At 40.5% G+C, this 27,436-nt stretch overlaps 1 long non-coding RNA gene across 1 annotated transcript in view; it reads left to right on the forward strand.

The window, feature by feature from the left end:
• The window catches only part of LOC308667522, a 46,501-nt gene extending 23,247 nt beyond the window's left edge, over positions 1–23,254 (forward strand). The window contains exons 2-5 of the long non-coding RNA XR_014026312.1: positions 6,128–6,326; positions 7,251–7,379; positions 8,365–8,492; positions 22,890–23,254. This is a non-coding gene — a long non-coding RNA (uncharacterized lncRNA). The remainder of the gene's footprint in view (positions 1–6,127; positions 6,327–7,250; positions 7,380–8,364; positions 8,493–22,889) is intronic.
• The last annotated feature ends 4,182 nt before the right edge of the window (positions 23,255–27,436 follow it).

The raw sequence follows: 27,436 nt of genomic DNA on the forward strand, positions 1-27,436 counted from the left end.
CTAGGCTGCATTAAGAAAAGGATAGACTCAAGATACGTGAAGTGTTAATACCACTTTATAATGCCTTGGAAAGACCACACTTGGAATATTGCATCCAGTTTTGGCTACCACAATATAAAAAAGATGTCAAGGCTTTAGAAAGAGTGCAAAGAAGAGCAACAAAGATGATTAGGGGATTGGAAGTTAAAACATACGAAGAACAGTTGCAGGAATTGGGTATGTTTAGTTTAATGAAAAGAAGGATTAGGGGTGACATGATAGCAGTGTTTTAATATCTAAAGGGCTGCCACAAAGAAGGGGAGGTCAACCTATTCTTCAAAGCACTGAAGAAAGGACAAGATGCAATGGATGGAAACTAACCAAGGAGAGAACCAATTTAGAACTAAAGAGAAATTTCCTGACAGTTAGGACAATTAATCCGTGGAATGATCAAGAAGTTTTTAAGAAGAGATTGGATAACTTGTCTGAAAAGTTATAGGGTTTCCTGCTGGAGCAGGGGGTTGGACTAGAAGACCTCCAAGGTCCCTTCCAATTCTATTATTCTGACTTGAAAAAAGAATGCACCAAATGCCAGTTCTACCTAGCTTTAGATTTTTATTTGTGGTAAACTCAGACAGGGTTCTCTCGCAGTCCTGCCTGCTATCAGATCCTTTCAGTTAGAGATGCCAAGATTTGAATCTGCAGATACTCTATGCTCAGAGCAAGTGTTCTGCTTTGAAACTATGATTCTCTTCCCATTTCTTTAACCAGGTTCTCTCCCTCCACTTAAAACATGATGCCTTCCTCCCAAGTTTTATTTTTTTAAAAAAATATGTTTTATTATTTTTTTTAACATAACACCTTAATATTCCGTAAACTGTGTTGTCTGGGTTTACATTTAAGAAATATTCACTAACAGTTGATTTCTATAATCTATAATCCACATAATAACTTTATTTGATTTCCTCTTTATCCCATGTTCTCTTTTACCAACCTTAAGTTAATGCAATTCTTGCTATTTTAGTGAATGACGATTGAGTATAAAAGTTTTTTAATATTTCCACAGATAACCATCATATCAATATATCCCTTTTCTATCTAGTCATTCTGGTTGTCTCATCATAGATCCTGTTTACAGTTCTTGTTTACATGTGTTTTTCCCACAATGTTCAAAACATTCTTACTGGTTAAGATTTTTCTCAAATTTAATTACATTTAAATATTTAACTCTATTTTTTATCATGTAAGCCACCCCAATACTTTTACCTTCCTTAAGGAATAAATAAGACTAAAAAAAGAAAAAAGAAGAGTAAGAATAAAAATAAAATAAAGATAGTATGCTACTTAAAATCCCTATTTCCTATAAGCTAATATATATTTATTTCCAAAACTTTTTTGTTCTTTTTTACCACAATTAAAAATATATTTAATCTTTAAATATTCCATTTAAGAAATCTAGTCTTCTAGTTTTTTAACTCTTATTGAAAACATTTTTAATCCGTTGTAATTTTCTTAAAGTCAATCACCTTTAAATATCTAAAACATTTCCTTTATATAAGCCGTTCCAACTCTTTTGTATTATATTATATTATATTATATTATATTATATTATATTATATTATATTATATTATATTATATTATATTATATTATATTATATTATATTATATTATATTATATTATATTATATTATATTATATTATATTATATTATATTATATTATATTATATTATTATATTATATTATATTATGTATTATATTATTTTGTATTGTATTATGTATAAAAAGAAAGAAGAAAAAGAAAGTATTACGTTACTTGAGGGACTCTTCCCTCTTAAAATCAAATTCATATCCAAAATTTTTCTATTTCTTTAACAATATTCAAACAGGTGTTTCTTTTTAAAATATTCTCTCTGATAGGCCCCATCGTCTATTTTCTTAATTTTATAAGATGGTTTTGAAAGTATCTATGTATTTTATTTGTAGGTCATGCCCCTCTAGATACAATAGTCTTTTATCTCTAAGCATTCTCCATTCTTTAAGCCATGTTAGAATGGTTGCTTGGTAGTATAACCTCCAGTCTGGCAGTCCAAATCCTCCACTGTCTTTTGCTTCTTGTAGCATTTTCACTTTAATTCTAGCTTTTTTTCCTTGCCAGATAAATTTCAGTATTATTCTATGAAGTTCATCAAAGAAGGCTTTTCCCAGCCTTACAGGGATTGTTTGAAATAAAAAGAGTATTTTTGGTAAGATATTCATTTTCACTGTTGCTATTCTCCCCAAGATTGAATGTTGAAGTTAAACTTAAATTGGAGATGAATTAGTTTATATTTTCAAAGTTATTTTGGATTTCTTTGTGGTTTGAAATCATTGTTATTTGAATGAGTTGCAACATAGGATAGAGGAAATCGATGTTCTTACCCAGATTTAAATGTGCTGTTTACATTCAGCTTAAAATAGTACTTTTGACTTGGTTGCTTGCAGCTTGGGCTAGACACTGAAGTTAGGCTAGCCCAGGGGTAGGCAACCTCGGCTCTTTTATGACTCATGGACTTCAATTCCCAGAATTCCTGAGTCAGCATAGTTGGAGTTGAAGTCCATGAGTCATAAAAGAGCCGAGGTTGCCTACTCCTGGGCTAGCCTTTCTCCTGTTGGTTTCTGGAAGGCTTCTCCTGGACCAGTCAGGTCGACCGCCATCTCTCCGAGGTCCCTGGGACTTACTTCCTTCTTTGCTGCCTTTTCGAGGCGGCTTCTGGCCCATTTAGGGTCCCCTAACAGGAAGAAACTCAGCCGAAGGGCATGGAGTCCCGAACCCCTCTTCTGCTGCGTTACTGCACAGGACCGGAAGTCCCTCCTTCCTCCCTAATTTTAATCCAGAAACATTTGGTATATCACATTATACCCCAACCCTTTCAAGTATATATTTCCAGGCAACTCATCACTTACTTGGCTTTTTTGCTATTATGACTACCTAGACCTAGAAACCCACATTTGAGTGTTCAGATTCTCCAAAAACTCTTTATTGTAAAAATATTTTACTATGCACATTCTTTGTATGTTTTATGGTGTGCAGTTGTTTTGAAGTGTTGCACACTGCCTTGGTGGCATTTTCAAAATGGTAGCTCCGACTCATTCAGAATGGGAATATGAATAATAATTACCCTTCATTGTCAAAGTTATACATAGATATGAGATAAACATTGAAGAGTAGGATTGAAGAGCATGGTTATACAAGTTGGGCATCTTGTAACATTCCCATATATGTGACAAGCAGATTGAATTAATGCCTGAAATAGATGGTATTAAAGGTAAAGGTAAAGGTTCCCCCACACATGTGTGCTAGTCGTTTCCGACTCTAGGGGCTGGTGCTCATCTCCGTTTCAAAGCCGAAGAGCCAGTGCTTGTCTGAGGATGTCTCCATGGTCATGTGGCCGGCATGACTAGACGCCAAAGGCGCACGGAACACTGTTACCTTCCCACCATAGTGGTCCCTATTTTTCTACTTGCATTTTTACGTGCTTTCGAACTGCTAGGTTGGCAGAAGCTGGGACAAGTAACAGGCGCTCACTCTGTTACGCAGCACTCAGGATTCGACCCGCCAAACTGCCGACCTTCAGATCGACAAGCTCAGTGTCCTAACCCACTATTATATTCTCAGCCTTCCTTGTACTCTGTTTGATTGTAGGGTTGTGCACCATTTTCCTGTGGAGGTAACATTGGCACATTCACTAATTTGTATTTATACTTTAAAAGCTTATAGTGCAATCAGTACCTTAAAGAACTTGTAAAATTCCCTTTTCTATGTAACCATATAGCTTACATTAAGTGCCATCTGTTGAAAACTAAATGGAAGTGCAATTTCACAATTTTGAAAATATCTTAGGTGCTGAAATAGATAGGCATTTTACTTGTGTGTATTTTAAGGATTTTTTTAAAAAATGATCTCTGCCTGTGAAATGTTCTACACAATGCTGGCAAATTATGCCTTATTTTAAGAAATCAAGTACAGAAATTGGAGTGTCTGCAAATATATGATTGAAGGTCCCCCCTTTTTAACATGAATTGTACGCATAACACATCTAAAAAGGGACCTAGTTTTAATTCAGTAACTGTGACCTTTTTTTTAATACCACCCCCCCTTTGCTGATGCGACCAGCATATTTTCCATATTTAATAATTTGTCATTCCAGATGCACTTGGTGAATATTATTGTTGCATTGGTTAAAGCTTCTTTGCCTTTGGCAAAATCAAATAACATTCTCTGATCTCTGTGCCTTATCTACATGTTCTTCTGAGAGGTAACAGAATTCACTGGATACCGTTTTAGCAATCTGGCTAAAGGTTCATTATTTTTGTTTTCTTTCACAGTCCACTTTTTCTATTATTTGTATTCCATTTTAATTTTTTTTTAATCTCCCAGATTTATACCTGCCATAATCAATTATATTTTCAGCAGTTTAGCATAATGAAGAGAATAACACACACACAAGAACAATTCAATTAAAACAATTATAATAAGTCTAAAATGGTGTTTTCCAAATTTCCAAACTTTAAAATTATGCAGACATCAACTGTGGCAACTGTCAAATATGAAAAATATTAGTCTAAAATAAACCCATAAATCCCACTCAATCCTGGGAATTTCATCACTGCTCATAAACTACCTAAAGTTGGTTTTATGTATTTTCAGAAGGCTAAAGCTGTGTGGGCCAACCTGATTTCAAAGCAAAAGCTAATCTGCACTAAAGTCACTATCACTGAGAGAGCAGCATCCATCTGCCTTCACATCACATATTTTGTGAAAATACCATAATTCCTCCCAGGGTGTGTGAGTCACTTAAATATCACTTAAATATGAGCCAGCAGTGTGCTGCAGCTGCCAAAAAAGCCAACAGAGTGCTAGGCTACATTAACAGAGGAATAGAATCAAGATTACATGAAGTATTAATACCAGTTTACAATGCCTTGGTAAGGCCACACTTGAAATACTGCATCCAGTTTGGGTCACCTTGGGGTAAAAAAGATGTTGAGACTCTGGAAAGAGTACAGAGAAGAGCAACAAAGATGATTAGAGGTCTGGAGGCTAAAACATATAAGGAATGGCTGCTGGAATTAGGTATGTCTAGTTTAATGGAGAAGGACTAGGAGTGACATGATAGCAGTGTTCCAATATCTCAGGGGCTGCCACAAAGAAGAGGGAGGCAAGCTATTCTCCAAAGCGCCTGAAGGCAAGACAAGAAGCAACGGATAGAAACTAATCAAGGAGAGAAGCAACCTAGAACTAAGGAGAAACTTCGTGACAGAACAATTAACCAGTGGAACAGCCTGCCTCCAGAAGCGGTGAATGCTCCAACACTGGAAGTTTTTAAGAAGAGACTGGACAGCCATTTGTCTGAAATGGTATAGGGCAGACATGTCAAACACAAGGCCCGGGGGCCGGATCAGGCCCGCAAAGTGGTTTCATGCGGCCCGCGAAGCCATCCTGGAAACAGTGAGGAAACGGCCCCCACTGCCTTGGCCCTGGCCCAGAGACCCTCCTTCTGCCAAAGACCCTCAGATCTGTCCCACTCCTGCCCAGGCCCCCATAGGCACCCTTGATGTGAACGATGTAGAGCTGGCCACACCCACCCAGGCCATACACACTTTAGCCATGCCCACCCAGTAGGCCATGCCCACCCTGGCCACACCCACTCGGCCCCCTGAGGGCAACCGCAATGCTGATGCGGCCCTCAATGAAATTGAGTTTGACACCCCTGGTATAGGGTTTCCTGCCTGAGCAGGGGATTGGACTAGATGACCTCCAAGGTACCTTCCAACTTTACTATTATGATATGATAGTTGGAAAGGTCAATTCTGGTTGGAGGAGACAGCTTGCAAATATCTCATTGCCAAGGCATTTTGGACTTTTTAGGCATTATCTATAAATTTGAATTGCCCCCAAAGCTAATAGTTAGCCAGAGTAGGGCCTGACTGTCAGGCACCAAGAACCAAAAACAACACATGGAGTTACTTGTGAGTAGCTTCCTTGCTGTTGTTTGCTTACAGACTAAAGCAACCTTCTTCATAACCATAGATATACTCTGAACTGCTGTGGTGTCTTTGTCCTCTTCCTGCCTACCAGACATTCCAAGGTCATTTTTTTCTTGCAGAAGTTTTATTACCCAAACAAGGTAACATCATCAGTGCAAGCAAGCTCAGAGAGCACCAAGGACCCTTCATTTCAACCAGGAGCTGCAAATATTATCCTTTATTGATTCCAAGCTCTGCCATCTCTTTGTCCTCTGAGGAGGAATTCCTGTTGCCTATGACTCCATACTACATCCTACAGTACTGTCACACAGATGTACAGTAAGTAATACATTCATGTATTCATGGTTGGTATTCATATAGCAGCCAAGACATGGCTATTATGTTGTGGATGGACTAAATATAATATAAAGACATGAGAGGTCTTCAGTCCTGTGTAGATATTTTGCTGTAATCCAAATAAACAGTAGTGAATGTGTGAGGTCTTGCTCCAGTTCAGTCTACAACTGGCACTCCAATTACAGTTGGGTGATTGTGAGATTGTTCATTTAATGGGCTCATCTCTACATATAATATCTACAGATATAATAAACCAAACTCGACCCTTACAGATATATTTGAATCATCTCTATAGGAAGTAATATAAGCCACTGTAGCCACTCACCGTAGACTTGTTTTCCCTCTTTTGTGGCTATAAATTGCAAAAGGGAACCCCCAATCATGGTAATTATTTGTGAAGGCACAATATTATTATAATCCATATTTTATCTCTTCTGTGACTGCATGTTCTGGAAATTTGATAACATCTTTCTTGTGCAGATGAAAATCACAATTCATATCCTACTTATGGGATAATCAGATTTCAAATTTCAGTTAAATTATATTCCCTTTCATCTCTTGTAGTATGATGAAGAGTGTTTATAGACCATACAAAGAGATATAAGTCTATCAGGAACATAAAACAACTTTCATTTTAAACTTCATTACAAAAAAAAATAATATATAAGGTCTAGATGTTATTTGACTGCCAAATTAATATTCAGAATAGAGTATCTCCTTGCCTGAATATGACTACTGCTAATTAAATCAATGAAGCAGGAAACACTCGTATCATTACATCTGCACAATAAAGCTTGAGAGCTCACATATTATTATGATCATTTATCATTTATGGAGCAGGTGTCACTAATTGCAACTCCTTATTTGGTTAATACAACCTACAACAGTGATTGTCATTTGTTACAGATTGCTTGGAGACTTCTTAAAATCTTAAGGGGATGTCTGAAGTAGAACTAGCTGCATAGCATCCTTGGATCTTTCTGACGTTGGAGTAGGAGAAAGAATTGTTTTCTTCTCTCATTTAACACTATGAGGGTAAATGCAACATATTATAAGTAAATAATTGACAATTTTGTGCCATTTAATGCAATCAACATCTACCAATTGAAGTGGAGTGTTACTTTCTGTAATACAGTAAAATGGGTCTTCCCTGAATTTGTTTATATATTAGAAAACAAAATAAATGCTGTTAATTACCTTAGTCATCTGTGATTTCTTCTCTATGTGAGTTTTTTTTAATAAACTAATATTATATAGCTGTTCTAAGTCAGTGTTTCTGAATTTTTTTCTTTATGAAGATTGCTATATTGGCTTCAAGAGCTCTTGCAGACTTATCACATTTTTGGATATTTATCTTCTACCACAAAATGTATATCAAATTTTGGCTCATATTGTTCACACAAAAGTAGAAATATTGAAATTCAGACAATGTCATATTACCCAAAGATATTTATAAGGCAGATTATCTTGAGAAAAAGGCAATCTATAAATTAATGTGTGGACAAGGAGGATGCATAGATGGTTTGCAAATATAGGCTATGTTTGCAAAACAAAATTCAGTTTGGCATATTAGACACCTCAGAGAATGGTTTGTTCTATTATTGCTATATTTTCAGAAATTATAGACTGATTTGTGCTGGTTAAGGATGCATATGTTCTGCTTGGATGTATTCCTAATATTTGAAATTTATCAGCACATCAAGGACTGGGAACTTCTTCCACATGAGAGACATCCAAATCCGGGGTTACGTAATATTAGAGAGGAAAACCTACACCTGGCTTGTGGAAATGTATTGTTAATATGTGTTGCTTGCCTATGTTTGAAATAGGAGTTTTGTTTTTATGTAGTTATTGACTGGGGCAATGAGGAGGACTTTTAAGTAATCTAGTAACACTTTTCAAACTGTTTTGTTAATGAGATAAATTTCCAGGCCCTGCCTCATTTTCCTCTTTACTTACATACTTAATATGAATTAACTAACTCTCTTTATATACATTTTTTTCTTTTTTTGTTGATTAGTTTTATCTGGAAAATAAAAAGGAAGCCCTTTCAGAAGACCACAAGAAGATGCCATTACTTAAAAGGTCTTTTCTCTTTTTGGTAATGCATCTTGTGGAAAAGAAATGTAGGCCAAGATATCATTCCAGGTAATCTAACATGATCTGCATTTGCATTGTAAGCCGCCCTGAGTCTTCGGAGAAGGGCGGGATATAAATGGAATTAAAATAAATAAATAAATAAATAAATATATATTACTAGGAAGTTGCTTAGAAATCTTCAACCCAGCTTTGCCTCCATTTGCACATCAAAATATTAGCTTATTCCAGATTGAACATTACAAATTCCACGTGTTCTAGTCCAAGTGTCACTAAAAGACTTTAGACTGGAGAAATGCAGTAGTATGTGGGAACAACCTTGGAATATAGGAGAAAAAGCCACAGACTAGGCCACAGGTCTGCAACCCGTGGCTCCAGAGCCGCATGCGGCTCTTTCAGCCGTCTCCTGCGGCTCCCAGTCCTCTGCCATGTGCAGTCCAAAAAAAAAAGTGGGACTAAAAAAGTTCACCCAATCAATTCAAATATGCAGGGTAGGTGCATATCTCGCCTTGGCTCCACTCTTCAGTCAAACCCTGTTCTGCGCATGCGCGCATGTGCGCGCATTTGCACACATTTTTTGCGGCTCCCAGTTTTTCCTTTTGTGAGGGAACCGGTTCCGAGTGGCTCTTTCACTGTTTCAGGTTGCTGACCCCTGGACTAGGCAATGGTCAGATAAGAAACAAATGAACCCACAAACACAGTGGGTTAGTTTCTTGAACTGTAAATGTGACAGAGGAGTAAGTTATTTTCAGACTTGCAAGAATCTGTTAATATAACCTTACCTAAAAAGACAGCCAATAACCCTGAGTATGCTTCTTGTCTGGACTACCTTGTAAGGCTGACATGAAGGTGGAATTACACAGACTGCATTAGCATATTTGTTAGAGGGGATGTGACAGCCAAATTAGAGTTTTGCTTGGTTTGCAATTTATTGACCAGGTTACATCTGTTCACCAAGGTTGAACAATTTTAGTCAACTAAGCTTTTCCTTTGTGTCCCAGCTAAAAACAAGAATTTCAGCCTAGCTTTGTTTGGTGGTACTCAATGTACTACTGTGGGTAATAAAAAAGGATCAGAGTTGGAAAATAAAATTAAAATATGATATAAATAGCATCCTTAGTAATACAGTAAGACGGCCATTAGGAAAAGTAAATACATGTAACAGTTATCTGAGAAAGTGAAAAATGTTAATTACAAAACTACTAAAATGTTAAAGAGATAATAGTATAATGGGATATAAAAATAGGATCAACTGAAATGAATATAATTTTAAACAGCCAGTATGCATATCAATAAGCAATAAATTGTATCCTTCAAAAATTTTAGTCAGACTAACTTTGTTAAAGTTTAGCATTCTTTGTATCTCCAAAGACTAAAAAGAAAAAGGGGGCAAAGGAAAAATTGTAAGTAAAGGAAAATACAGTACAGGATAAATGTAAAAAAGGTAAAGGTAAAGGTTCCCCCGCACATGCGTGCTAGTCGTTTCCAACTCTAGGGGCCGGTGCTCATCTCCGTTTCAAAGCCAAAGAGCCAGTGTTTGTCCGAGGACGTCTCCGTGGTCATGTGGCCGGCATGACTAGACGCCAAAGGCGCACAGAACGCTGTTACCTTCCCACCGGAGTGGTCCCTATTTTTCTACTTGCATTTTTACGTGCTTTCGAACTGCTAGGTTGGCAGAAGCTGGGACGAGTAACAGGCGCTCACTCTGTTACGCGGCACTCGGGATTCGACCCGCCAAACTGCCGACCTTCTGATCGACAAGCTCAGCGTCCTAACCCACTGAGCCACCGCATCCCTAGGATAAATGTACTGTAGTGTATTTCATACACCCTTCTCCAACGTTGTGCTTCTCAAACCTGGTAGTCATACATTGTGACTACAACTCCTAGAATCCTCAGCCAGGATGAAGGGAACCAGAGTGGGAAAGGCTGATTCAACACAAAACAATGTGTGTTATGATGACCCTGTATCATGGTTACTGCTGGTTTCCCTTCCGTTATAAGCACTTGCTTTCCAGCTCAGCAGGACAAGGGAATGGGCCATTAAGTTTCCATTTGCCCAACAGCCTATGCTCTCCACTTCAGCACTTTTCTGCATTCAGAAGTGAATGAACAAAAGGGACAACAAAAATGCTCATTCTGAATGGTAGCCAGTCTCTAAACAAAAGGGAAAAAATAGGCATTTTATTCTTGATCAACAATGGATCATACTTGTAGCAGAATATAATGAATTAATTGTTCACACGAACAGTGGTTTCCGCTTCTGCAGAATTATCAAGGAACACCAGATGGATGTCAGAGCTGGCATTTGTACATATTCCCGTACTTCCCACTTATGATAGTAAATGCTAAATGTGCCCCAGCTCTGAAGTCTCTGTCTTATAATTTTTCTTTTTGATCTGTCTTTGTCTTTCAGTATTATTCGACTTTTTATCTATTTTGTTATTTGTCAGTTTAATAATTGCTTGCGTAGGCAAGAGAAACAGCTCCATGATCAACCTTGAGGCTCACAAATCCACCAATGCAATCACGAGAATGGTCATTTAGAAGGGTTGGCCAATCAGCACTGTACAAACCTATCCTTTGTTTGAAATGCGGAACAAATTTCCCTTGGGCTGAGGCTGGGGAAAGAGAAAATATACGTGGGAGACTTAGTGCTGAAATTAGGCAATGTTTGTTTCAGTGGAAAGAGAATGGCACAAGGAAGGGCAACTTGCATTGGTTACCCAGATGTGGTTCAGAGCTGCATTTGCATCATGTGCATAAACATCAATCGTGTTATTGCACACAATTCTTATCTCTACATTTGGATTTTATTTTATTTTTATTTTAATCCCATTTATATCCTGCCCTTCTCCGAAGACTCAGGGCGGCTTACAAATCAAATGTGCTTAGCAATAGCCTTCATTCTATGTATATGCCTGCTTATTAGGGCTTTATTCTGCCTTTTCTCCCAGGAGGTCCAAATGGTTATCTGGTCCTCCTGTCAGCCTTCCGAGGTAGTCCGGACAGAACCACACCCAGATAAATCAATTCTGCTTTGTTGTAAGGTTACATTAACAGACACTTGCATGCCTGAAAGTATATTTCTCCCTGTCACATTTACAGTTCAAGAAGGGGGGAGGGGGGTCTTTCCGACAACCCCCCCCATTTCTTCTGTGGGCTCAGCTGCCTTTTATCTGACTGTTCTCCCGGCTGTGGCTTTTTCTCCTGTCTCCCAAGATAATTTCCACAATCCGTTATATCTCTTCTCCTCCATTGTTTCCAACCCAACCACTTGAAAGTCCTGAGAGGGGCTGGCCCAAAGCCACCTTATGAGTTCCATGTCACCTGAATACACTTGACCTCCCTTCTCTAAAAACCCAAATGCACATTGAGCAGGGTAGGATATAACTTACTCCTTCTTTATCAGAAGGCTCTTTAAAAGGAACCCAACAAAGTGAACTGCTTCCTCCACTCACTAATTGCCTCACTGGCAGTTTTCTGGAGGAGAAGAAGAAGAAGAAGACAGGCAGAACCCAACGTAGGCTGCAAAAATAGCTTCTGGGGTGACATGCAGATTATGTGCATCTGAGAGCAACTCTGTGTGATCTGGAAGCTCATCTGAGGAATGCACGCCGCACTTAGGCCCGGGATACTTGCAGGACCGTCTGCTACCGGGGACGACTTCCCATCGCCCAGTGCGCTCACACAGAGAGGGCCTCCTCAGGGTGCCGTCGGCCAGACAATGTCAGCTGGCGACCCCCAGGGGGAGGGCCTTCTCTGTGGGAGCACCAGCCCTTTGGAACCAGCTTCCCCTTGAGCTTCGGATGGCCCCGGACCTCCGGTCCTTTCGCCGCGACCTCAAAACTTTTCTCTTCCATCAGGCTGACCTGGATTGATGATGGGTTTTTAAATATGTTTTAATTTTTAACTGTAGTTAATTTATTTTGGGGCTGTTATTTAATTCGTTTTTAATTTTTGTATTGTTGTTGTTTTATTGCTGTAAGCCGCCCTGAGTCCTTTGGGAGATAGGGCGGCATATAAGTCCCAAAAATAAATAAATAAATAAATAAACTTGCTGGGGGGCATTTCCGCAGTCTGTCCTTGCTATTCAGTCTCTCTGAAACTGAGTTCCCCACAAGACGGTAGTTTGCAAGAATCAGTGTTGCTACAAATTAATTCATATTCTAATCAGGAGAATGAAAAGACCCATTTGCCATTGACCTGTTGTGTGTATCGCTTCTACAGTATGTTACATTTTACATTCATTCATTACATTCATGAGGACATCTCACCGAGATAAATAAGAAATCTTACCCAGGAATTTTCAGTAATTATGATAAATCAGAAGTTAAGTTAGACATAGAAGTTAGACATCTGTCCAAGTGCTCTTTGTTCACCTTCATTGGCTTTCAGCTTTCCCTGACGTTCTTCTCCATTCCTGGGCTTCTTGGTGCAATCCAAGAGCCTTGGTGGAGCAGTGGGCTAATGCCTCCTTAAGTAACACCAGCTGCCTGCAATTAGTGCAGGTTCGCATCCCACCAGGCTCAAGGTTGACTCAGCCTTCCATCCTTCCGAGGTAGGTAAAATGAGGACCCAGATTGTTGGGGGCAATTAAGCTGACTTTGTAATAATGCCGCTTGGGGTGTGTGTGAAAGCCCTAATAAGCAGGCATATACATAGAATGAAGGCTACTGCTAAGCTTGTAAGCCGCCCTGAGTCTTCGGAGAAGGGCGGGATATAAATGGGATTAAAATAAATAAATAAAATAAATAAATCAGCACCTGAAAAACATCAGCACCTAACTGTTTAAACTATAAAGGGAAGTTTTGTGCTTTGAAATTAATTCCCAGCCCCATGTTCATCTTCAATTACTAGAAATGAGTAGTAGATTCAGATGAAGCCCACATGTAAAGTCATTAAAGAGCGATTTGGAACAGATTTTTATTTACCTGGGATAAAGTGGGAGGTAGATTCCAAAAAGACAGTAAAAATATTTCATCCTCCTCCCACTCCATTTAAATTGTGGCATGGATTTTCCCATTATAGAGATTGCTTTTCATTGCAAACTACTTCACATTCTGTGAAGTAACAGGCAAAAAGTTAAAGGTGCCTTTTTAAAAAACATTTAACAGCAGCTTCAGATTTAGCATTCCCACAATTTCAGACTCCCAAAAAATTGCAACAATTTTTAATTATTTTCTTTTGTTTTTTTCTGGAGCCCCGAATCAGTATCCCTGGCTTCCTAGCAGCTCTGAGTTTTTATTCAATGTTCCACAATGAATATGCTTTGACTATGTTCTTAAAATAAAACACATCTGAATCATCCTTGGCTTTGGGTGGGAGTAGGGGGCTGTTGCCTTCGTGCACTCCATAGCATTACAGCATTGAGAAACAAAGCCCATTCCTTGCATTTGCACTGTGTCTGATCAAGTGTGAACAGAGCACTAATTGCTCTTCAAAGTACAAAGCAGCATTAGGTGATCCAAAAATGGTCAAACTCTCCACCACGAAAATGCTGCATGGAAGAAATGACTCTGATCAAAGGCAAGATGGGCTGCTTCCATAAATCATAGAATTGGTATTTTGGGGGTGGGTTTTGGCAATTGGAATTCAGATCCAGCCAAGGAAGGATGGAGATCCCATTTAGCAAGAAGGTGGGCAAAACTCCTTGCCCTCATTAAAAATTCATTGCTGTTTTCAGGGCGTGTTAATGCTCCTGCCACAGGCTAAAGATTAATGACTTGGATGCTAGGTGGCTTAAACAGAGGCTTTTGTTACCTAGGCAATATCCCAGCTGGACAGAACATATCTGCCAACTCTGCTGGGACACATTTGAGAGACACAGCTAGCCCCCCCACCCTCCGAGACAAGATCCCTTGCCCAGTGGTCCTGATGAATCTTGCAAAAGGGTGACAGTTCCAAGAAACTAAAAAGCAACTCTCCAAGCTTTTTGCAAAGGATAAGGAAATTATTACTGTGGCCAGAACCAAAATTCCTTAAATATCCAGTATCAGTAAAAGGATATTTGGGCATTTAATTCCCGGAGTTTAATAAAACAAAAGCAAAATGCCCATTCTGCAGTTCCATTGAATTTTACAAGAAAAACGTCCAGTATACAGCAAGTATTATCAGGAGCAATAGTTGGTGGGATTCTCAGTTTTCTTTCTTTTATTTTTTTTTAATTGAAAAGTTTTACAGTACATTTTAACTTTAACAATCCCCCCTCCCCCCACCCCTACCTAACCCTCCCTATCCCTCCTACCCATTCCCCCCCCCCCGACTTCCCAGAGCTAAATACAGGGTATAAAAACACAGAACAAACATAAGCATCCATATGCTAACAACAATAAACTATTAATTCTATCACCCTCTAGCTCATATAAAATAATTACAAGCAATATTAATATTACATATAAAAACAAAAACAAAAAAGGAAACTTACTCAAATGCTAAATGAAATTTCTTAATCCCATATTTGTTCTGAATATAATCAATCCACTTTTTCCACTCCATAATGTAACGTTCTTGCGAATGATCTTTCAGGTAAGCCGTAATCTTTGCCATTTCCGCCAGGTCAGAAACCTTTAGAGTCCATTCTTCTATAGTCGGCAGTTCCTCCTTTTTCCAATATTGACCTATTAAAAGTCTTGCTGCTGTGATTAAGTTCAGCATCAACTTAACGTCCACTACAGTAGCTTCTGTAATTATGCCCAACAAAAACAGTTGCGGACAAAACTTTATCCTTTGCCTAAAGATCTTCTGCATATTCCACCAAATTTTTATCCAGAAAGCCTTAACCTTTTTGCAGGTCCACCATATATGAAAATACGTTGCATCTTCGCTGCCACACCTCCAACATTTAGGCTGATAATTCGGATACATACTTGCAAGCTTTTTAGGGTCTAGATGCCATCTATAAAACATTTTGTAAAAGTTCTCTCTTAGGTTTTGGGCTTGCGTAAATTTTACGTTCCTCACCCAGATCTTTTCCCACGTGTTCATTGTAATAACTTCTTGAATATTCTGAGCCCATTTTATCATACAGTCTTTAACGAGTTCTGTTTCTGAGTCAATTTCTATCAATGCAAGATATATCCGTTTGATATGTGCTGGACCCTGGTTTCTAATTTGCTTTATCAAATTTTCATCAGTCATTGCAAAACCAATTTTCTGGTCTTCTTTCCACCTGGCCCGTAACTGAGTATATTGAAACCAAGTTTGAACGATCTTCTCATCTCTCAAAAGATTGTACGGCTTCAAACACCAGACGTTCCTTTCCAAACTTAAGATCTCCTTATACGTAGTCACATCATGTTTAAATCCTACATTTATGTTTTCTATTGCATGTTTCGGGATTGCCCACAGCGGCATCTTGTAATCTAACTTATGTCTATACTTCTTCCAGACTCTCAACAATGCCTGTCTTAAAATATGCACTTTAAACACATTATCTACCTTCTTGTTGTTGTTGTTGTTAGCTGCGAAGTCGTGTCCGACCCATCGCGACCCTATGGACAACATTCCTCCAGGCCTTCCTGTCCTCTACCATCTTCTGGAGTCCATTTAAGCTCACGCCTACTGCTTCAGTGACTCCATCCAGCCACCTCATTCTCTGTCGTCCCCTTCTTCTATTGCCCTCGATCTTTCCCAGCATTAGGCTCTTCTCCATTGAGTCCTTCCTTCTCATTAGGTGGCCAAAGTATTTGAGTTTTAGCTTCAGGATCTGGCCTTCTAAAGAGCAGTCAGGATTGATCTCCTCTAGGACTGACCGGTTTGATCGCCTTGCAGTCCAAGGGACTCGCAGGAGTCTTCTCCAGCACCATAGTTCAAAGGCCTCAATTCTTTGGCGCTCAGCCTTTCTTATGGTCCAACTTTCACTGCCATACATTGCAACTGGGAAGACCATAGCCTTGACTATACGCACTTTTGTTGACAGGGTGATGTCTCTGCTTTTTAGTGTGCTGTCTAGATTTGCCATGGCTTTCCTCCCCAGGAGCAAGCGTCTTTTAATTTCTTGGCTACAGTCCCCATCTGTGGTGATCTTGGAGCCCAGGAAAATAAAATCTGTCACTACTTCCATTTCTTCCCCATCTATTTGCCAGGAATTGAGAGGGCCAGATGCCATGATCTTGGTTTTCTTAATGTTTAGTTTCAACCCAAGTTTTGCACTCTCCTTCTTCACCCGCAACAAGAGGCTCTTTAGTTCTTCTTCACTTTCTGCCATTAGAGTGGTATCATCTGCGTATCTTAGGTTGTTGATGTTTCTTCCGGCAATCTTAATTCCAACTTTTGATTCATCTAGCCCTGCCTTTCTCATGATGTGCTCTGCATATAAGTTAAATAGGCAGGGCGACAGTATACAGCCTTGCCGGACTCCTTTCCCAATTTTGAACCAATCAGTGGTTCCGTGTCCAGTTCTCACTGTTGCTTCTTGACCCGCATATAGGTTTCTCAAGAGACAAATAAGATGGTCTGGTACTCCCATCTCTTTAAGAACTTGCCACAGTTTGTTATGATCCACACAATCAAAGGCTTTAGCATAGTCAATGAAGCAGAAGTAGATGTTTTTCTGGAACTCCCTAGCTTTCTCCATGATCCAGCGTATGTTGGCAATTTGATCTCTAGTTCCTCTGCCTCTTCAAAATCCTGCCTGTACTTCTGGTAGTTCTCGATCCACATACTGCTGAAGTCTAGCTTGTAGGATTTTAAGCATGACTTTACTAGCATGAGAAATGAGTGCAATGGTGCGATAGTTTGAACATTCTTTGGCACTGCCTTTCTTTGGAATTGGAATGTAAACTGATCTTTTCCAATCCTGTGGCCACTGTTGAGTTTTCCAAATTTGCTGGCAAACTGAGTGTAGCACTTTTACTGCGCTGTCTTTTAAGATTTTGAATAGCTCAGCTGGAATACTGTCACCTCCACTAGCTTTGTTGTTGCTCAGCTTTTCTAAGGCCCACTTCACTTCACATTCTAGGATGTCTGGCTCGAGGTCAGTGACCACCTCATTGTGATTATCAGGGACATTAAGCTCATTCTTGTATAGTTCTTCTGTGTAATTTTGCCACCTCTTCTTAATCTCTTCTGCCTCTGTTAGGTCCCTGCCATTTTGGTCCTTTATCATGCCCATTTTTGCATTAAACGTTCCCTTCATCTGTCCAATTTTCTTGAAAAGATCTCTGGTCCTCCCTATTCTATTGTTTTCTTCTATTTCTTTGCACTGTTCATTTAAGAAGGCATTCTTATCTCTTCTAGCTATTCTCTGGAATTCTGCATTCAATTGGGCGTATCTATGTTTTTCTCCCTTGCCTTTCGCTTCCCTCCTTTCCTCAGCTATTTGCAAAGCTTCCTCAGACAGCCAGACATAATCTACCTTCTTATCATACAACAAATATGCATGCCAGCCAAATAACAAGTCGTGGCCCTCAAGATTTAATAATCTCCCTTGTGTCAAATTAATCCAATCACTTATTCCTGACAACGCAGCAGCTTCATAATATAATTTAAGATTAGGCATTTTAAGACCACCTCTTTCACGAGTATCCTGCATAATCTTAAGTTTAACTCGTGGCCTTTTCCCTGCCCAGACAAATTTATTGATACCCCGTTGCCATTCTTCCAAATTAGAATCTTTTTTAAGGACCGGTATCATTTCAAATAAAAATAAAAATTTAGGCAGGACATTCATTTTCACTGCTGCAATTCTTCCCAACAAAGACAATTGCAATTTTCCCCAGCTCTCCAATTCTTTTTGAATTTTTCCCCATAACTTTTCATAGTTATTTTTATATAACTTTGTATTAGAGGGTGACAAATACACCCCCAAATATTTGACCCTTTTAACAATCTCAAATCCAGTTAGTCCTTCTAAAAGGGCCTTTTGCGATAGTGTCATATTTTTGGCCAAAATTTTGGTTTTTTGTGCATTAACCTTAAATCCAGAAACCTTCCCATATTGCATTATTATCTCCATCAGGTCCACAACAGAATTTTCTGGCTGGGTCACCGTAACAACCAGATCGTCTGCAAACGCCCTCAGTCTATAATCTTGATCTCTAATTTGAATACCCTTAATTTTTTCTGAGTTCCGTATTTTTATCAATAATATCTCCAATGTTAAAACAAATAATAAAGGTGATAACGGACACCCTTCTCTTGTACCCTTCTCAATATTGCATACTTCAGTCAGACTATTGTTAACTATTATTCGGGCAGTTTGTTTTTGATATAATGCCCTAATTGGTTGTAAAAATTTATCCCCAAAATTCATTTTATCTAAAACTTTCATCAAAAATTGCCAATTCAATTGATCAAAAGCTTTTTCAGCATCTAAAAAAATTAGCGCCGCAGGGATCTGGTTGTTCCTTTCCAAAAACTCCACCACATCAACTATATGCCTCACATTATTTTTCATTTGTCTACCACTAATAAACCCGGTTTGATCCCCATGAATTACCTGTTGCAGAACCCTCATCAGTCTATTAGCTAACACCTTGGCAAATATCTTGTAGTCTGTATTTAAAAGTGATATCGGTCTATAGTTTTTTACTTGAGTAGCATCTTGATCTTCCTTCGGAATCAAAGAAATAAAAGCAGTTCTCCAAGACGGAGGCACCTTTCCCCCCCTCTGTATTTTATCTGAAACAATTCCTTTAACGGTTTTATCAGCTCCAATTGTAGATTTTTGTAGTAAGCCGCAGTCAGACCATCCGTGCCTGGCGCTTTATCCACCTTCAGTTCCTTAATTGCTATAAGAATTTCTTCTTCTGTTATCAATTGATTAATCTCCTCCCTTTGTTCTTGCGTAAGAACCGGGATGCTAGCATTCTTCAAATATACATCAATGTCTGTTTCATTAATCTTCTCCTTAGCATATAGTTTAGAATAAAAATCCACAAAGGCTTCCTTAATGAGTTCCTGTTGAAACACAACCTTTCCCTTATATTCAATTTTATCTATATTAGAAGCCCTTTGCTTTTTCCTTAACCTGTAGGCTAGCCATCTGCCTGGCTTATTAGCATTGCAAAAAGTATTATGCCTAGCAAACCGTAAATTAGTTGCCACTTGGTCAGCCATCAACTTATCAAATTGTCCTCTTAATAGGTTAATGACCTCCTTAATCTTCACATCCAATGGGTTCAAAATTAGGGCCTTTTCTTTTTCCCTAATTTCATTCTCCAGTTCTTTCCTTCTGGCTTCCAAAGTACGTCTATATTTATTGTTCATATATATCAACACCCCTCTCATATAGGCCTTGCTAGCATCCCAAACCATGTCCATAGAGGTATCCTTATTCATATTAATTTCAAAAAAATCCTTCATCTGCTGTTTACATTCTTCCACATTTCTCTGATTTCTAAACAAATTCTCATTTACGCGCCAAGAGCGCCTATCTCTATTGTCCTTGTTGATCTCTAACCAAACTGGACTATGGTCAGAAATAGTTCTTGCACAGATCTTTACCTTCTTAATCCTAGAAAAAAAATCATTAGTCAGTAATATAAAGTCAATCCTAGAAAAATATTGATGTCTATCAGAAAAAAAATATAATCCTTTTCATGTAAATGTGTATCACGCCAATTGTCCCGCAATTCCAAATCATCCTTCAGTTCAAAAAAAGATTTAGGCAATCTAGCATGACTCGGGGCACGCTTAAAAAAACCAGCTTTGTCCATCTGTACGTCTAGGACACCATTCCAATCTCCCATAAAAATAAAAGATTTATAATCCAATTGGGTAACCTTTGTATGTAGTAAGTTAAAAAAGTCAGCTTGTTGTTGATTAGGAGCATACAATCCAACTAGAAGCGTTTTTTTTATCTTCTAGCAGCAAATCAATCATAACATATCTTCCTTGCTTATCTACTTCTATTAGTTCCGCTGTTAGAGTACTCTTAACGTAGACAACCACTCCATTTTTCTTCATTGCAGAAGCAACAAATTGCGTACCCAACCTTGAGTTCGATAAGTACTTTTGGTCCATAACCCTAATATGCGTTTCTTGCAAACAAATAACATCAGTCTTAAATTGTTTTAAATATTGAAAAACTTTCTTTCTCTTCTGTGGTGAATTTAATCCATTGACATTCCAAGTTAGAAATTTAGTCACCATTCTTGGCGTCCCGAAGCTTTTGGAGCACGTCTGCAATGACCCCTGTAACTTCTTTGGGCCGCGCCCCTCCCACAGCTTCACTGTAAGTACGCTTTGGAGGTTCCATAACTTTCTGCTGGTCTTGCTCTTGCTCTTGTCTCGCTCGTCTTAGGGCGGCACGCGTCATCCTCTGCTCTCCAGCAGCAGCCGATGAGACTGTAACTTGATCCCCTCCAGCACCATTCTCCTCTATCTGTCTGCCTTCAGCGTCTTGAGGCTTTCCCTCGCCATATCCCTTTGCAGCTTCCAGAAGTGATAGGGGGGTTGCTTTTAACACATTGCTGTAAAAATCACGTGCCTGAGACACAGTAACCAGACGATGTCTTTTACCTTCGTGCATCACCACCATTCCGACTGGAATCTCCCATCTAAACTTGATATCACATTTCTTAAGTTCCTGTGCAAGGAATGCAAAATCTTTCCTTCTCCTTAAAATCTTTGGAGGAATCTCTTTTAAAACCAGGACTTCTTGCTCAGCAACCACAAATTTGGTATCGTAAGCAGCTTGAATAACTTCATCTCTAATTGCTCTCTTTGTAAAGTAGACCACCACATCTCTAGGTAACTTCCTCTGTCTTGCAATCCATGAATTTACACGAAAGATTTTATCCATACTTCCCTCAATTTCAGATGCTGGCTGGCCCAATACCGCTTCCAAAGCCTCAGAGATCAGCTGCTTTAAATCTTCTTTAGGATTCTCTTTTAAGCCCCTGATTCTAATAGCATACTGCATCTGATGGTACTGGACAAGGCTCAATTCTCCGTCCATTTTGTATCTTATATTTTCATTCTCTAATACCTTTACTTCTAATATAGAGTTCTTTTGACTAAGATCCTCCACTTTTTCATCCAAACGTTGCACACATTCAGCCACACTTTCAATTGTAGACAACATGTCTACCCTCATTGCTCTAAACTTCTCTTCCATCTTCTCCTCCAATTTCTCCTCCAGCTTTTCCAACTTTTCATCCATCATATCTGACATTAATTGTGAATGCTTTTCAAAGGCATCTTGTAAATCCTTAAGCGTCAATGCCGGAGGAGGTGCAGGAGGAAGCAAAGCTTGCAACGAGGTCTGTTGCACCGGGGAAGCCCCCGCACTCCGGAGAGCTTTGGAGGTTTTAGCCGCCATCTTCCCCCACTTTCACTTGTTGCGCACTTTCACTTTAAAGCTATAAAATCCATTGAGCTAGAGAGTAAAGATAAAAGTCCACTTCACCTTGACCTCCTGTACCGCTCTGCCTGCACCTTGATACTCAAGAGTCTTTCCTTCTGGCAGGGGTGGTTGCTAACGCCTGGCTCTGCTCCAAAAATCACGGAGCACAGACGCTGCGCAGCTCGGAGCTAACCCAGGCTTCGGGGGGGCTCAATCCTTCAGCCGCCCAAACTTTCAGCTCAGGCGGCCCCGGAGAGCTCAACTCCTACCTGGGGCCTCACCCCCTCCTCTTCTCCCGAGGAGGGGGCTTCAGATCCACCTAAACAGCTGATCGGCGCTGTTTTTCGATGAAACAACACAGCTGCGGAGCGGACAGCCTGGAGACGGCTGTCTTCGGCGTCGCGTCGCCACCGGAAGTTTTCTTTCTTTTAAAAAAACAAATTCCAAGACCCCTTTAAATGCTCTAAATCGTTGAAATATCAGAAGCCACTTTTCACTTGCACAGAATTCGCTTCATTTCTCAACTGGTAATGTTGCTGCCATGTTCACATTTTGCCTAGAGCATCCCACAGCTAGACTTTTAATGCTTTTGTGGTGACAGGGCCGGAGAAGAGAAGATCAAAGGAAGGACTTTAGCACTGGCTGAGGCATTGGCCATGATGACTGACCTCCAAGCTCACTCCCCTTGTGCTAAGCCCTCTTTGCATTGCTATGAGCGCAGCTCAGCCACATGTGAATGTGTATGATAATTTTGCTTTCTTCCTACACGTGGATTCATTCCTTTGTTCACTGCAATTTCAGTGGCAAACATTGATTGTCTTATTTATATACAGACATTTATAAGATAAATATTATGCAACAAAATACAATAACAACACAGAAACCATCATCATAGATCAGCAATATAGAGAACACACTGGAATGCCCCACATAGTGCTATTTTTTAAAAATGAACTCTAAATCCTGAAGTGCCTGAGACAGAAGGGAGGTGACCGAAGCAGCAAATGTGGCAATTGGATTTTCCCACAGGAGTAGGCACTACCAAGTGTCAGGGAAAAACTCCCTTGGCTCTGGTCAACTCCTTGAGGCATCTGAGTTTACTCTTTAGTGCTACACGATTCTCGTAATTAAAAAAGTAAAACCTCTGTTCATCTTTAGCTCGAAGAAAACTTCTAATTGCTGTGGGGAGAAAGAGAGGAGAGCTGCAGGCTTTGTTTTGATGCATTTCCTGCTTCCCAGAAAGAATTCACAGAGGGGCTGCTGGAGAAAAACTGGAAAGAGATAGAAAGCAACCATCCATTTGCTTCTGAAAAATGGATATATCACGCAAGCCTCCAGAAATCAAATCAAAATCTTGTGACAATCACGTATCAGAAAAACAAAATATAAATGATAGAACAAAATTCAAACTAGCTGAGCTGATGTCATGTCTTCACTGCCACCCATCAGTAGGTGGCAACTCTTTTTGTTACGTCATGGTTGATGACTAATTATAATTGTTTTGATTTGGTTTTTCTTGAGAATTGTTAGAGGATTGATGCTATATGGTACCTTTGGAAATCTCTGTAGTAATTGCAATAAAGGAAGATGTGCTTGACTCTTCCTATTTCTCCAGAATCACACGGGGATAGTCTTTCATGTAGAGATGTTGTATTATACTTGCCGCAAAGAAGGACATGTGATACTCTATATCTAACTCTAAAGAATTACAGGTAGTCCTTAACTTACAAACACAATGGGGCCAGAATTTCTGTTGCTAAAATGTGGTTGTGGAGTGAATCATTATAATTGTTAAGTGAATCACATAATTATTAGGCAAATTCAGCTTTCCCCATTGAAGTCATCTGGGAAGGTCACATATAACCCAACATGGCCCAAGCTGTATAAATACATGCCCATTGCCAAGTGCTAAATTTTGATCATTTTTGTATTTGTATTATTTATTTATCTATTAAGAATCCCATGAGAGTGTAACATTGGTTGGATCCAACATTGGTTGGATCAAATGGATTCAACCTAAGGAATTGCTTGATCTTCCAAAATGTTTTTAAGGTGGGATCCACAGTACCTGGGCTCAGGTGACTACTTTTCAGATTAGGTTCCTTGATCATAACTGAAAGAGGAGTTTAATAGTGGAATCAAATGCCAGTTGTAAGGCCCGGTCTCATGCCAACAGAGCCTGAATACATCTGTCTGTCTGCCCGTCTGTCTAATTTACAAACCACCATTTCCTTCCCAGAATCACCCCCGGAGATGCATGAGTCGGGATCCCAGCACCAAGCATTGCATCCAGCCTCCTCCCAGATTCTTAGAACTGAAGGAGAGATTTCCAAGGCAGCTTCCGGACAAGGTTTCCTAAAGTACGTCAGGAATTCCATTTTCAAAATTTATTTATTTATTTATTTATTTGATTTGTATACCGCACTTCTCCCCAAGGACTCAGGGCGGTGAACAGTGACATAAATATCAAAATACACAAATACAGAAATTGAAAACAAATTAAACCCTAATGCCTAAATGCCATGAAATATTTCCTAGCGCTGAAATATTTTGAGAAACTCCAGCGCTTTGCTACTATAGCAACTAACGAAGCACCCAAAAGAGGCAATAAGTGGTTCAATCAGAGTTTGGACTCCCCACCCACCCACCCACCCACACTCCCGTCCACTTTATTATTTTGGTCTCTGGGCACCCAGAGGGGCAGCCATCCTTTTCTCATCCTTTCCGAGGCTCAACTTGCAATATCGACGGGCTGCACCCGACCTTTTTTTGCGACCTTCCGAGTTCGGGGCCAGCATCCGCCGCCTCTCTTGTAAGTTCCAGCGACGGCGTTTCTATCGCGGCGGCCGAGATCTCCCCGCGCGCCGGCAGAGGGCGCCAGAGCTCACTGTTTTAGCCCGCCGCAGTGGGAACAGTACAGAATAGGTCGAGCCGAGGCGCTTGGCGGGAGCGGCGGACGCCGTTGGGTGGGCGCTCCCCGCGCCGCGCATATACCTCGCCTTCCCATTGCGCGCGGCTCCCCTTTTTCTACCGGCGCTGCCATCAATCAGGGCCGGATATAAAGCTCCGGAAGAGGCGCCAGGACTCGGCACTCGAGGACTGGGGCGAGCGCGCGTGGGGGGGGGGGGCTGCTCTTTGTCCTGCCGAGGGAGGCCCAGAACTGGACGGGGGACTCCATCGCGCCGAGGCAGGTAGGTGCCCTCTTGCGCGTTGGGTACCAAGCCGGGCGGGCATCTTCCCCGCGGCATCTTCTGGGCAGGGAAAATGACTTCGCAGACGGGCGACGGACCAGACTTGGAGGGAAGAGGGATTCTCTTGCGGGGGGGGTGCACGCGGGGAAGGGGGCGCGGCGGGTCGGGACTTCGGAGCAGCTTGACAGCCCGAGGTGCGAGGCTCGCCCCCCCACCCCTTTTACCTCGGAAGCTAATTTCCTCCTGCGCAAGTTTTTTTTTATTATTATTTATAAGCCCGCGGGGTGTGTTTCTCCTCCCTTCCCGGCCACCTGCTTCCCGAGAACTCCCGAAGCGCACCCGCGGTTTCTTCCGAGGGTAGCCCGAGACTGAATCGACGGGACGGGCTTCTCAACCGCGCAACCCCAAACGGTGTCACGCAAGGGCTTATTGCGGGCGGATTGGGCTTCCCCGCGAGAACCAACCACCAGACCCCACCAGACGGTCCTTCTCCGAGGCTTCCCTCGCCAGCTGTTGTGCGGGGATAGAAAGGATGAGCGGGTTTTGTTTCCCCACCACCACCTCGCCGGCGGACTGTCCCCTCTCCCACCTATTCCCTCTGTCTAGCGAGGGCTGGATAAGCGCCTCACTCTCCGATCCTTACGGCTTTACACGAGCTGCTCAGCTTTTGACAGTTAGCAATATGGTCACGCGGTGCGATTGGTAGGAAAGGGACTGAACGGCGTCTTTCTAAGGAGCTGGGGAAGTGGGCAGCGATTGGGACCTCATGGTCCGGTCCTCCTTGATAAAGAGGAGATGTTGATGGACGAGTCAGGGTGAGGGTAGACTCTCCCACAGGATGGGAACTTGACCATGTTGTGCGCTTAGACCAGGGGTAGGCAACCTTGGCTGTTTTATGACTTGTGGACTTCAACTCCCAGAATTCCTGAGCCAGCTTGGCTGGCTCAGGAATTCTGGGAGTTGAAGTCCACAAGTCATAAAACAGCCAAGGTTGCCTACCCCTGGCTTAGACTGTTCCCTGCAAGTTTTGGGACTCCTACATGCCCCTCCCAATTGGGATCCCTTCAAAAGGGTTAGATATTTTTTTTAATCTCTTGTTGGGGACAATGAAAACTGTAGCCTGACCTGTCCGTAGGATGGGTGGTGGTTGGGAAAGCCTCTTTTGTTTGCAGACAATAAGTGCCACGAGTGCATTGTTTGGTGATCTTAGACAACCGTCTTTTGTTGTTGTTGTTGTTGTTAAAGATGGGTTTCACTTTTTTTAAAGGGAGAACTGAGGCTGCATGCCTTGTCCAAAGGCATGCTTTCAAATAATTCATGACTTTATGTGTGTGCATGTGTGGGTGTACAGAAGATTTCCTAGATGAGAAAATGCTGTCATCTGAAAGATTATGGAGCAGAAGGAGGGTGAATGTGGGCTGTGATGCACTGCTAACCCTCTAGAGATTTTAGCAGAGCACAAAAGGATTGTGGCTCCCAGCAGCAGCAGGAGCAGCAGCAGCAGCAAACATCTCTCTTACCAGCTTCTACCTTCTAAATTGGGATGTTGTTGAAAGAAAGGAAACCTTGAATATGAAGCTGAGAGTGAATTTTTGGTAACCAGACAGTGAGTTAGCTCTCTGATTCTAAACAGTTGCATTGCTGCTTAATTCATTCTCAGGGTATATTCTCTTTCCCCGATTACTGTATTTCTCCTTGGCTTCAAGTGGTGACACTTGGGATTCAAATAAGAACATAGTCCACAGCTAAATCCCATAAGAAGGGGATGAGTGCAACCAACCCTTCCACTGTAAGGATATGAAGCTGAAGCTGATATGTCAAGTCTCCAGTTTAAGTGTCATTTTAGCTAGGTGACTTTAGGGAACTACAGCTGTCTGTTGAGGTAGCTACCACCATCTGCTGAATGAAGATGATAATATATTCTGATCTAAGAGGATGGCAGAAAAACAAGGCTTCTTGAAATAATGCTTTCAAAGTAATATAGAAATGTTGTTATTGTTATTCTGCTTCCTACTGTTACTAATGCTGTAATAATTCATATCCCCGGACAACATGAGTGTCTGATAAAAAGCTCGCAAGTTGCAGAGCAGTTCTTTCATGCACCAACTGCTCATCTCGGTGATAAGACAATTGCGCTGTACTTCTGATTTTCTATAGTGTTGGTTAAGTGCACACAACATGCATAATAACAGTTATCAGATTAAATTATCTTCCAGATTGGAAAAGACCAAATACATTAAAGCATAACCCAATTAAACTGTTTGAGGTCAAACAACACATCGAACAATATACATACAGGCTAATATAAAACTAATCAACTTAGCATGCTGTGTGATCCACTAATCTTTAACTCATCTGCTTAAGCAAATTGCTTAAATTCAGTTGTTTTCTTTTAGGTTTGTGTGAATAATTTCTATACAACAGTGTTAAGAATACAGAAGACCAGCTCTCAACTAGTTGAAGGTTTCCAACTTATAAATAAATAACAAACTACGAATAAATTTTCCTTGATAC

Source organism: Vipera berus (genome assembly GCF_964194415.1).
Source record: "Vipera berus genome assembly, chromosome: 4".
In the NCBI taxonomy this organism is placed as follows: domain Eukaryota; kingdom Metazoa; phylum Chordata; class Lepidosauria; order Squamata; family Viperidae; genus Vipera; species Vipera berus.